At 41.2% G+C, this 11,760-nt stretch overlaps 1 protein-coding gene across 1 annotated transcript in view; it reads right to left on the reverse strand.

Moving 5' to 3' along the window:
- The window catches only part of LOC147253284 (uncharacterized), a 50,181-nt gene extending 41,733 nt beyond the window's left edge, over positions 1-8,448 (reverse strand). Inside the window, exon 1 of the mRNA XM_086218382.1 lies at positions 8,095-8,448. The gene's annotated coding sequence lies outside the window, so the exon portion shown is untranslated. The remainder of the gene's footprint in view (positions 1-8,094) is intronic.
- Between the last annotated feature and the right edge of the window lie 3,312 nt (positions 8,449-11,760).

Here is an 11,760-nt window from a genome sequence, read left to right on the forward strand (position 1 = left end):
TCATCGCTTTGCCACATAGTCTCATTCTTTCTCCCTCGCCATACTTCAGGACTGCAAATATTTCCCTTTCAATTTTTTTTCTGCCTGCCCTCTTTTATCACACCTCTCATATGAATCCTGTAGTTTTCCCCCAACAAGTGAAGGAATGTACAGAGAGCCAGCTGTGGGAAAGACATCAGAAGACTGCTGGAAAACCTTTACTTGCATTTTATTCACCAATAGGTCAGAATATTCTAGAAAGTCTTTTCAAAGGCTGCTTGATTTAAAGGAACAGTTGACTAGGAGTGTTAGATTGGCAGGGAAATGCTTCACTTGAACTGACACTGCTTGAGACATCAAATTTTAACATTAATTCAGTAGGAGGAAATCTCCAGTATCTGGTATCATGAAATCAGGAAACAATTAGCTTAGCTTAACATAAAAGATGAGAAACATGAGGAAATGATGCAACTTTTCTGGCTGTCAAAATTCCACCAACACAGTCAGTATCTCATTTGTTTAATCCCCAAAAAGAAGTGTCCAAGCAACACACTGCAGAAGTTTTACACTTTTTCTTGGCTATGATTTCCTTCAGTCTTCAGGAAGCTGACAAGCAACTGGTATAAGCCAAGAAGTCAACTGCATAACACTTTACCCCTGCCAGTAAGGAGTGGGTCAAGCTAATGGTTCTACCCTGTTTACAGTGTTGATTCTATGCTAAGCTAACCAGATATCGAGGGCATAGCTTCACACTCATGCGCAGACATGGTACAGATGATTGAGGAAATATGTGCATTTCACAGACCATTCAAAGTTATGGAGCATCTGTTGTTATGGCAACCAAGGAAAGTGATGAGACCAGTGGGCGTTATCTTGTCAAATGGTCAGAGCGTCAAGGTCAATGGGTGTGTACCTGCCAGCAGGAAATGCCAATTGGATTACAGAGTAAAGCTGATTGACAGCAGATGTGCTAAACAAGAAAGCGGTTGTTAAGGGACTTGGAACAGAAACGTCGGTTGGGGAGAATGATGGATGACCCTGCGCCCTTTCTAAAACACACACACACACACACACACACACACACACACACACACACACACCATGTAAAAACTAGATAGGGAGAGACAGAGGGAGGTATTTAGTGATGCTAAAACCACTTTTTTCTCTTCAACAAACCATCTCTTTATTTCTCTTTTTGCCTTCCAGCTGCGTGTAGTTACAGTATGACCCCAATAAAGTCCCCTCCTCTGCCTCCTGCCCTAATAAAAGGGATAAATAACTACCCCTCCCTCTCTGTTTATTGCCCCCTGGGGCAGTAAAAAAGCAGCTGTCTGGCCCCCTTCAAAACGCCTGGCCTGTACTGGACCCCCGTAAAACACACACGTGTACACACCTTCACATACCAAACTAAAAACACACATTCTGGGAACTCTTCACACCAACCATCAAACACTCACACTGTACACGCAGCTCATAAAACACTGTCGCAGCTCACCCAAAAGTTGAACACACGGACCGCGTTGTGCACCAAAACCTGTGAGAATTCGAGGAAACATCCTCACTGCTCACATCACAAGTGCATCATTATTCCTGCAGGTTGCTGCCTTTGCAGAAAAAGGACAAGAAGCTTCTGAATAGTTCAACAAGTGCAACACCTGAATGATGAGTTAATGCATCTCTACTTCACTAATGCACATAAGTCATAAGAAGTTAAGTGAAAATCCAATACTCTTGACCATAAATGGAAACTATAAGGATCAGGAGCTAGAGACCCGGTGCTGGAGCCATTGACTTGAGTGCTATTGACGTAGATGTGAGAGCAGGTTAGTGTGGGTGCCCCGGGGCCACAGCTGAGTCAGGGTGCACTTTGATAGATGACAGGGAGGAGCCGAGTGTGTGCACTTGTCTGCATACCTCAACATATGTCACAAAAAGGCAAGATGGGTGATTTGTGATCTGGTTGAAGCAATTATAGCCACATAGGTCAAGTGCATTCTGTTCTAGGTTGTTAAAAAAGTGGGAGGGGATGTGCAAAAAAGCCCTCTGGGGAGCAAAATGGGAGTGCATGATAGGGAAAGAGAAGCTCACTCCCTCACAACAGCATGAAAAATGTTGAACACATAGAAAAAGCATGTGATAGTGTGCCATCTCTATCCAGGCCACACACACACACACACACACACACACACATGAAAATGCACATGCAACATGGCTACAGCAATAAGACCACCCACCTTTGAGGCCTCTTGTAAAATTATGGTCAAGAATAGTAAGGGCAAACCTCACACACGCACTGCTGCGGTTACATCATTGCAAGTTGCTTGTTTATGTGAGAAAAGGGAGTCACAGAGACTTCGCTGGCAGTAACACGCACACAGGGGAGCACAGCAATCGGTGCCGAAATCGCAAAACAGGACCCCGGAACCTGACGCAGACCATCTCATTCCTCTCACAAGACAAGGAGGAATCACCCCCCTCCCCCAAATAAAAGTACATAAAAGACAGCTTTATGTTGATTAAGCTCCACGCCAATTTGTTTGAACCTGTACCTCTATCAAACTTGACTCCAAACAGGGGTGCTCCTTAGATTGGACTAAAAGCCAAAGGGACACGCTAGAAATATTAGCTGCTGTGAGTCAAAGTGAATGACTGGAAAACAAAAAAAGTTCAATCAGGTTGACGCATTTTTAACCAAAAGCGGTCATCCAAACACTTTATCGAACATGTTGTCTGTGAACTGACAACTGCGACAGAGTATCACTGTGTTCAACGTCGACATTTTTCACCCAAGCAGGCTAACTTATCAATATGGGAAAAAGAAGAAGCCCTGAAATTGAAACTTCATTGCCGGAAAAGGGTTTTTTTTTTTTTTTTTTACACAAAGCAGTTGAACCATCCAAGAACCAGCAGCAAGCACAAGTTTGTTTCTATTCAGCCGTTCAGTGGCCTTTGAGTACTTTATCGAAGTCTGCACCGCCATCTGGAACAAAACACTGACTTCAATTATGCTTCACCTTTGAGTTTAACTTCAAGCTTAATTTGCAGGAAAAAAACCTGAAAGAGTGAGGAAAGACTGCAATCAAGGTCAAGGGAAGAAAAGAACCCTCGTAGGACACTCAAACCTTCAAAGACGACCCACCTTAATGGCAGAGAATCGTACCATTAGGAAAAAATCTAATCGAAGGAGAGTCCAGAGAGGCATGGAGAGGTTGAGTCACTGACCGAAGGAGGAGTGCGCTGTTTTCTTTGAACTTCCTTGTCTAATTTTACAGAGGATGAGTCATACACTTACTGAAAAAAACAGCCGAGGGTTTGTTTATGAACCTCTCAGAGAAATCAACAGATGTTCTGTCAGAGAATCTCCGAACTGGTATCAGTGCAACATCTTCCTCCTCCCCCTCCTCCTCCTCCTTCTGTGGGACAATGATCTTACAGTATACCAGTAGAGACTTGAATGAAGTCTTTGTACAGGCAAAGAATGTAATAATAAATCTGATTACAGACGCTCACACTGACCTATGAACAGGCAGAGGTCACAGAGACGGTGAGTACTGTTTGCAAGACAGAGTCGATGTCTTTGAAATTAAAGAGGGAGAGAGAGAGGAAGGGAGAGAGAGAGTATAATCTACTTTTATTGTTTGAGTACATTCTCATGAAGGGAATTAGATTTTGCACTTTCACCAGGGTTAGACCTTCATCTCACTCCCGCGTGTGACCCTCGAATGTTGAATTTCAAAACATGAACATGCTGCTCTAAAATCAGTCTCTCCCATAAGAAGGCTCTCAGACAGATTTCTCAGACCTGACTGCAGGGATTCACTCAGGTCGAGTCAGTGGCGGGGAACACTGACGGGTGATAATGCCTCCATCCCAGCTGATGCCCCAGTTCTGTTTTTGGATGGAGTTAAGATCAAGGTTAAAGTTCTCGCCCCACAGATCTTGCTTTGTGCGCATGGGCGTGTCATGTTAGCACAAGTAAAGGACCAGGATTACAAAAGGGTTTTAGAGCCTGCCGTGATACGAACACTAATCTGAATGCTGATGATTCATGCAGTGTACATTGTTTGATGGTATTGAAGAAAATGCAATTAGGCCACCAGAGAATCTCACTTCCTCCTCATTTTGCCTCTGCCAAGGAGGTCATCACATCCCTGTTGGGTTTCACTTTGTTAGCAGGATATCTCTGGAACTAATGGAAGGATTTAGATGAAAACGATAGAAATCTGGATCAAATTGTAGATCCTGGATCCTTGAGACCGTTCAAGGGCATTGGCAGGATATATAAAAGCGGTATATCTGGGCATGTAATGTACAAATTTCAACCGAATTCCTTGGCATTGCAAGAACTATCGCGGTTGCAAAGAGAATTTATGAATGGATATTGATGACACTGTGTTTACTCTCCACCAGTGTAGCCTCACTGGTGCACTTTTTAGTTTTCAAACAGGAGATTTTTCTGCAAACTTACATTCAAATAGTGGTTCCATATTTAAATGAAAACATTTGCTCAACCACACATTCAAGAATCAGCTTCAAGCTTTACAATAAATCAATATCAGTCTGTTAGTGCTTGGCTAAAGTTAGTCATGCTTAGTAAACTGTTATAAATGCTTAATTAACAGTTAGTGAGAGGTTTATTTTTCCTAGTGATGGAAAGGATGGAAAATTGGGGGAGCTTTGGGTGAGGTGATAACTAACAGATACATCTTCCCACTTTAATATAAAGTTTACAAAATGCATTGATAAATTGTTAAATATGCTGAAGCAATACTAATTTTCCACTCTTGCTGCATGAATTAACCATTATTAATGACTGCTGATTTCAAAGTCTTACCATGATAACGAAAGTCTCCTACCTTAAATACATAAAAAAAGGATTCATCCAAACATTTTCCAAAAGCTTAAAGAAGCTGATGTTTAAAATGACCTGTGCATAAATGTAAGTTTTCTATTTCCTTCTTGATTATGTTGCTCTTGTTTCTACTTTTATAACTTGTTTTTTTATGTGGAGGGAGAGAGACAGAGACATCGAGGGGCTGTGACGGGAGACACCGGTGGATCAGTAGGCATTACAAGGTGATTAACTGTCAGAATTCAATGACTCATTGTTTTCTTTAAGGGTTAAAGAAACACACACACACACTCTTCATGCACACAGAGACACACACGTGCCCTTTTCACCTACGACTCATTTTGTTACGAAGGATATTTCCTTCACAGCTACTGTACTTTTGTTGAAGATCCACAGACGGATCCAGAGACGAGTTAATAGCTTCAAGTGATCCTCCAGGGAAATCAGAGAGAGGTTTTGTTTTGTTTGGTTTTTTTTTTAAAAAAAGGTTAGAAGAAGAAGAAATCATGAAGGGAAAAGTAATATTTAAGACTTTTAGAGAACCTGCATCTGATTACCGCATGCATGGGGTTTGGCTTATCGCCCGCTCTCTTTCCCTCGTTTCTCTACTCCGTACCTCCCCTCATCTCCTTCCTCTTTGACCAACTCCAGACGCCGGCCAGGCCGAAGCATACCAGAGAGCAGCATGTCAGAGCGGGAAGCAGAGCGGAGGTGTGCTCTGGTGTCGTTTGATTGGTTGCAGAGAGGACTGTGATTTGGCTAACAATGGTGAAGGAAGCACACCTTGTAAAAACCTCGAGTCTGCTGCATAAGCACCCGACATGACACAAACATGTGCCTGCCTGTCTGGAAGGAGGGATCTATTTTATTTATTTATAAAGCTATTTCACCCCTTCGTCTGTTGTCTGCTTTCTTGGGAATGTGTCTCGGAATGTTGGTAGCAAATCGTGCCCATTTACAGGCATGACTTACCCTGCAAAAAAAAACAAAAACCAACAGAAAACATGGAGGAAATCTGCTTTCAGTTTCTGTGCCCCTCATACGTTTCAGTCTCCTTTTATTGGCTTGTATTTGTTATTGCTTTGAATCTTTTACCGTTTCATGTCAGTTCCCGCCCTTTAACCTTCAAGCACAGTTCATTTTACCTGATTTGAAATCAACACAGCCCTTTATCGTTGCCTGCTTCAGTGGTGTCTCCTTTTTTATCCGCACAAACTTCTGCACCATCATATTGTAAATGAGGGTCAGTCTGCTGTATTTGTCATTTATTCAATAGAAATAAATAAATAAATGAAACGTGCATAAAAGCTGCCAGGAAATTGCTTTCAGCGTGGGGGTGTCACAGGTTTTTTTCTCTAGAAACTGAAACCACCATAGCAACCGCAGGTATAAAACCCTGGCTCGGTTCCTGAGTAAACCGACGTCTCAGGAGCGCCGGGTGACGGACAGAAAACAGGCTGGTCTACTAACACGTCGTTGTCACCAAACTAACTCATCCACAAATCCCTCTCACGGTACTTCTCTGATAATATGTGACACTCTGCTGCGATGGTCGCTCTCTGTTATCCATCTACGCTGCCAAGTTCTACGTCTGACATTGATTTAGCGGTCATCCATCAAACAAAATATCCCATGGACATGCCAGCTAATGTAGTATGCACAGTCGACATTCCATTCGCTCCCCATCCTAAAACGCCTCCAACAGAAAAAGAGGGGCACATCGAGGAGGCTTTTTAAAAAAAATATATATAATGTACATGTTTCGTTATCAAATACTGTATATTTTGTAATTTTATTGAACTTCTCTGTACTTCTGGCATTCATAACATGACCTTCTTTTTTTTTTGGCTTTCTCACCTCAAGTCAAGAGTGTAAGAACAGAGATTGTAGTATATGAAGCCCCTTTAGGCAAATCATGATTTTGGAAACTTTTTTTTTAAAAATTTGATCATTTTGCTGCCATCAAAACTTATGTGCAACATTTTGCAGTGTAGCTCGCACATTTAGACTGGAAGTTAACTGTTGTGTCATTAAATATGAAACAGAAAAGTGACTCTAATAGTGTACAGGAGAGGATCAGAACTAAGGATTTGATCTATTTATTTAGAAAAAAGAGCTTCTTCTCAGAATTTTGAGGTTGAAGCAAAAAAAAACAAAAACAAAAAAAACGCCACGTGTTTACCCGGTAAAAACTAGAAACATTACGATGTCTCAAATGACTTGAAAAGGACTAAAGGCCAGTAAAAGGCTGTTCTACCGACTCAAAAACAGAGGTGCCAGTGTTTGCCTGACAGGGTACAAACACTGGGTGAAGGGACAATTGCACAGCCACCAGTGAGTTTTAAATCACTGCACTCTGTTCGTCAAAGATGCCCCTCAGGCTTCCTGTTGTTACTCTAAGGAAACGTTCTTTAAAGGCGTATCTGCAGATATGTTCTTGTCTCCATTTTGGAATGTGCGGCCAATACCTGCATTGATTTAAGTGGTGTCCTTACATGAAGGAAGTGTGATGGTATCAAAGCTTGATGCTGTGCTCCTGTTTGGTGTGAAACAAACTGTGTGCGCGTGTAGGTATGCGTTTTGGCTGGAACGCCTGTGGTTCCACTGCTGTGCAGGAAGCTGAGGTTGTGTACTGTGAGGTTTGGCTGCGCGTGAACCAGCTCATCCGACTTAACATGAAGCTGCCTGCCAGTCAGCATGACAGTGCTGCCAGTTCCACCGCAATTACCGACAACAACAACAAAAAGGAAAGGGAGACGAAAAATGTTGGTAATGCTCACAACATAAAACAATGTAGTTGAGTGTTTGAGTGCAAGTAGACTGTAATCACAGGACTTCTCTTCTAAGAGCCTCTGTGAAGACTTAAGAGGAGGAAGAGGGAGACAGAGGAGGAAGGGAGGTAATAATGGCAAGGACACTTCTGGAAGCCAATGTCAATTAAGCACTAACAGTAAAGGCAGTGATGAAGACCCTCAGGTCAATTAACCAATAATCATCATCATCTCCATACATCAAAACTAATGAAGTTCTTCTCATTTCAAGATGTCTCCCCAGGAGTTTACACTCTAAACTCGTTGCCCTCACTGGCAGAGATCCAGTAGCTCATGACGCTCATTTACTGGAGACGGGAAAGAAAAAAAGTCTCTGGCAGCAAAGACAGAGTTTAGAAGTAAGACTCTGACGTCATCATTGGACAAAGAGAGGACAAATGATCATGGGAGGATTTTTACAATCATCTACAGAGGAGAAAAAAAGTTACCAACCTGGACGAACTGGTACAGTATCCAAGCGCTCCAGCAGGGGATTCAGCCAAATGCAGCAGCGACACCACGTGGATATAGCAGTCAGAATAATTCACTTATTCATTCGAGTTATAATTTGGTGTTAACTTACTTATATATAAAAGAAAAAGCAATAAAAGGTGCCTCTTATTTGTCCAGTCAAGTAACAATATTATCTGGTATAAGTCCTAAAAAGTTAATTTAGTCTCACTTGCGTTACACACTTAAATAGCATTATGAACCGACGAACTTAACTGTTTGTCACGTTTCGACCGCTACACTTCCGAGTCACGTGAAGCACCAGTGACGTATCCTGTCAGCTGATTTATACTGGTTTCGTCATCATGCCTCAGGTGCCGCAATTAAGAAAATAACAAAATGGGACATTGTGACACATAAAAGAGAACAAGAAATCCTGCCAACAGCCGTCCGACAGCAGGGAACGTCATCTTCCTGCTACCACAGGTAAGGACATCAGCAGGAGGTCTACGAGGGTTGTGCAAATCAGGTGATTGGGAACGTCACAGCAACGTCATGTGACGCTTCGGGGGAAAACTGCAGGAATTTTGGTAGTTGAAACGTCATGGTACGACAAAAAGTTTTGTTGGATAATTTATAAGAATATTTAAGTGTATGAAAGCTGATTTGGAGTCGCTGGGTCACGTGATATGAAGGCGAAGGGAAACCAACCCTGTCAATTTAGCATTGAAATGTTCCAGTCACAGAAACGATCTGATAAAATGCGAAAAAAAAGGACGAATGTCTTATTTGTCCAGTCTCATAAAAATATCTATTTGTTTGGCATCAATAGGTCACGTGCCATTGACGCTATTAATTACAGTGGGGGAAAAAAACTTGCATTCAATTAATGCCATTAAAAAGAACTAGAGGTTCCTAATTATTCTAATCAACAATTGCTGGTATTGATTTGACGTCGCTGGCACACATAACATGGAGGCACGAAAAAAAGGGGTAATTGTGTGTCTTATTTGTTGAGTCTATTGATCAATGCGAAAGCGGAACAGCTATTTGGGGAAAATGATGTTAAATGTTGCATTAAAATAAATTTCAATAAAGCGACACATGTCTTATTTACCCACTCTGTGAAAAATACAATCTTGATTTCTGAAGTTGCTGGGTCACATGACTTGGAAGCGAAAACGTTTCAATTTTGGTGTACGTCACCCAAAAGAAAAGTGGGCCAAGAAACTGCAATTTCCTATTCAACCGCTAGATGGCGGACGGTCACACACTTACACCGTGTGTTACACGTTATACCTGTGTTCGATTGTGAATTTATCCAGGAGAGACTACAGACCAAACCTGGAGTTAAAATTCTCAAGCTGATTAAACATACTCCAACATTTCTATATCACCCTTCCAGTGATGAAACAGAGGGATGAGTAGAGGTGGGGCTTTCTCTGATTTTGCTGATGGAGCTCCGCGTCTGCGGTGGAAAAACCGTAGAGGCCTGACGGGGGCGCCCAAGAGCTGCACAAGAAGCACAGAGGTTAGACACTTTTTACCCACCTCTTTTAATTCCGTTTGACATTTAGAGCTCTGGTGCCAGGAAGTACTCGGAGATGACACAAATGTAGTGTAATACAACAGTCCTACAGTAAATCCTCTCTCCGTGAGTATTTTTTGTTGAGTTTTTTTCTTTGACAGAGGTGTGGATTTATTTTAAAAGATACTTTGAAAGCTATAATTTGTGGTGCTGCTGGACTGTTCATACTGAGAGGAGTTGGTAATATTTTCTCAACACTCATTCATATAAATGGCACAGGCAAAGCATAAGGAACACCTCTCCATAGACACCAGTGCAGTTCAACAGCACCACAAATTACAGCCTCCATTACAACGACCAGTGAAATAAATCAACGTGTCTCTGCAGTTAAGATTCAGTAAGAAATGAATATTACAACCTTCATGACGGGGAAGATTTTATGCAAGACTGAAGATCTGACAGAAGTTTAATTGGCAAGTGAGTGTATAATTCATGTTGTACCATTTATAAAAAAGCTGTTTCAGTGCAGTTTTTATCTATAAACGACAACATTACGCAGTTTTCCATATTTGAATGACGAGTTTGAATGAGTTTGCCAAAGCATCTAAAGATATGAGATCAATGATTGGTCCTAAATGGAAAAGGTGAAAGTGACACTTCAGCCGAATTGGGTTTTTTTCTATCAGTTACTCCCCTAGATGCCCTTAATTCATAGACTTTTTTTTCCATTTAGAACTTTTTAGAGAACCTAGAATGTAGACAATGTTAGCCACGCACTCGTTGATGGAAGGAAATGGAGACCGAAAACATCAGTCTATGAAAAACATGCATCTAAAGAGGATACAACTTCGTCCAGGTTTCTTTTTTTATTTAATGCTACGTCACTTCATTATCTGTTTTTACTGGACTCACATTTTAGTATGGGTGGAATTAAAGACAAAAAAAAAAACCCCAACACAAAACAAACCCTCAAACGTGATTAATTCTCGACTTGCTTCTTCAAAGTCTGAACTCTACTGGAGGGTGACAAACATTCTTCCTGGGGAAAATGTCTCATATGGTGTTTGATGATGGTTTACAGAGCTTACAACAACACACAATCTTCAACCCCAAGATCTTCCAATTTGGGTTGAGAAGACCATAAACAATACACAACATTTTAACACTCAACAAACCGTTCCCTCATCCCCTGTGCAGAGAAGCCATTTCATTCAGGAAAAGCAGAAGATGCTTGACATATAAATGCAGACGGACTCTCCCAAAAGTTTTGGGAGACGTGGGATGATAACCCATGATATCGAGAAAACGAATGATTATTCCAACACGATGAATGACACGATTTGTCATTTTTCAGACGGTTTGGCCTCTTTGATATCTGTATAAATCTGAGCTAAAATCAGATTTGACAGATCGCTGGGAAAAAAAACAAACACTTGATATTCGAATAGAATGTGCCAGTTCTTCCTCTAAAGTACAAGAGTTGACGTGTGAGACTGCATGAGAGAGTGTGAAGAATCTGTAGTTTACTTGAGTATTTGCATATTAGGGGAATTTCTACTTATATTCCACTACATCGGTCTGAACCCATCAGTTATTAGTTACTTTGAAGAAGAAAAACAATTTTGCATAGAAACGTTTTTGTGGTTTTAGTACTGGAAGAATTGTGTAGAATGTGTACTTTTTTTTTAGGCTTTCTTATGTAACCTCATTAACATATACTTTTCTACTTTTTACTCAGGTTGAATTTTCAATGAAAACTTGTACTTTGTTGATTTTTTTTGGGGGGGGGGTGGGTTCAATTTTTACTCAAGTTAAAAAAAAAAGAACAGCTTTGCAACTTTTGCTTGCAGCTCATGGGAAAGTGGGGAACATGGGAGGTTTTATCAATGACTCATTTATAAACCAAACGTTTATGAATTCATTGTTAAATTCCAGTTTATAAAGTGTTTCATGGTGGGGGAAATGTTACTAAAGGCTTTACTGTCTTACACAATTTTGTGAGAGATGTTAAAGAAAGGAGAGAAAAGTTGGAAGTGCAGTGAGCTAACTTTTTTTAGAGAGAGAGGGGGAGAGCGAGCGAGGGAGATGTGGGTTTGAGGTCTGCCAATATGAACCAGGCGCTCAGAGAGGAGTCTGGTGGA

This window comes from Aulostomus chinensis, chromosome 11 (assembly GCF_037954235.1).
Source record: "Aulostomus chinensis isolate RoL2024-O1b breed Wild chromosome 11, RoL_Achi_v1.0, whole genome shotgun sequence".
NCBI lineage: Eukaryota > Metazoa > Chordata > Actinopteri > Syngnathiformes > Aulostomidae > Aulostomus > Aulostomus chinensis.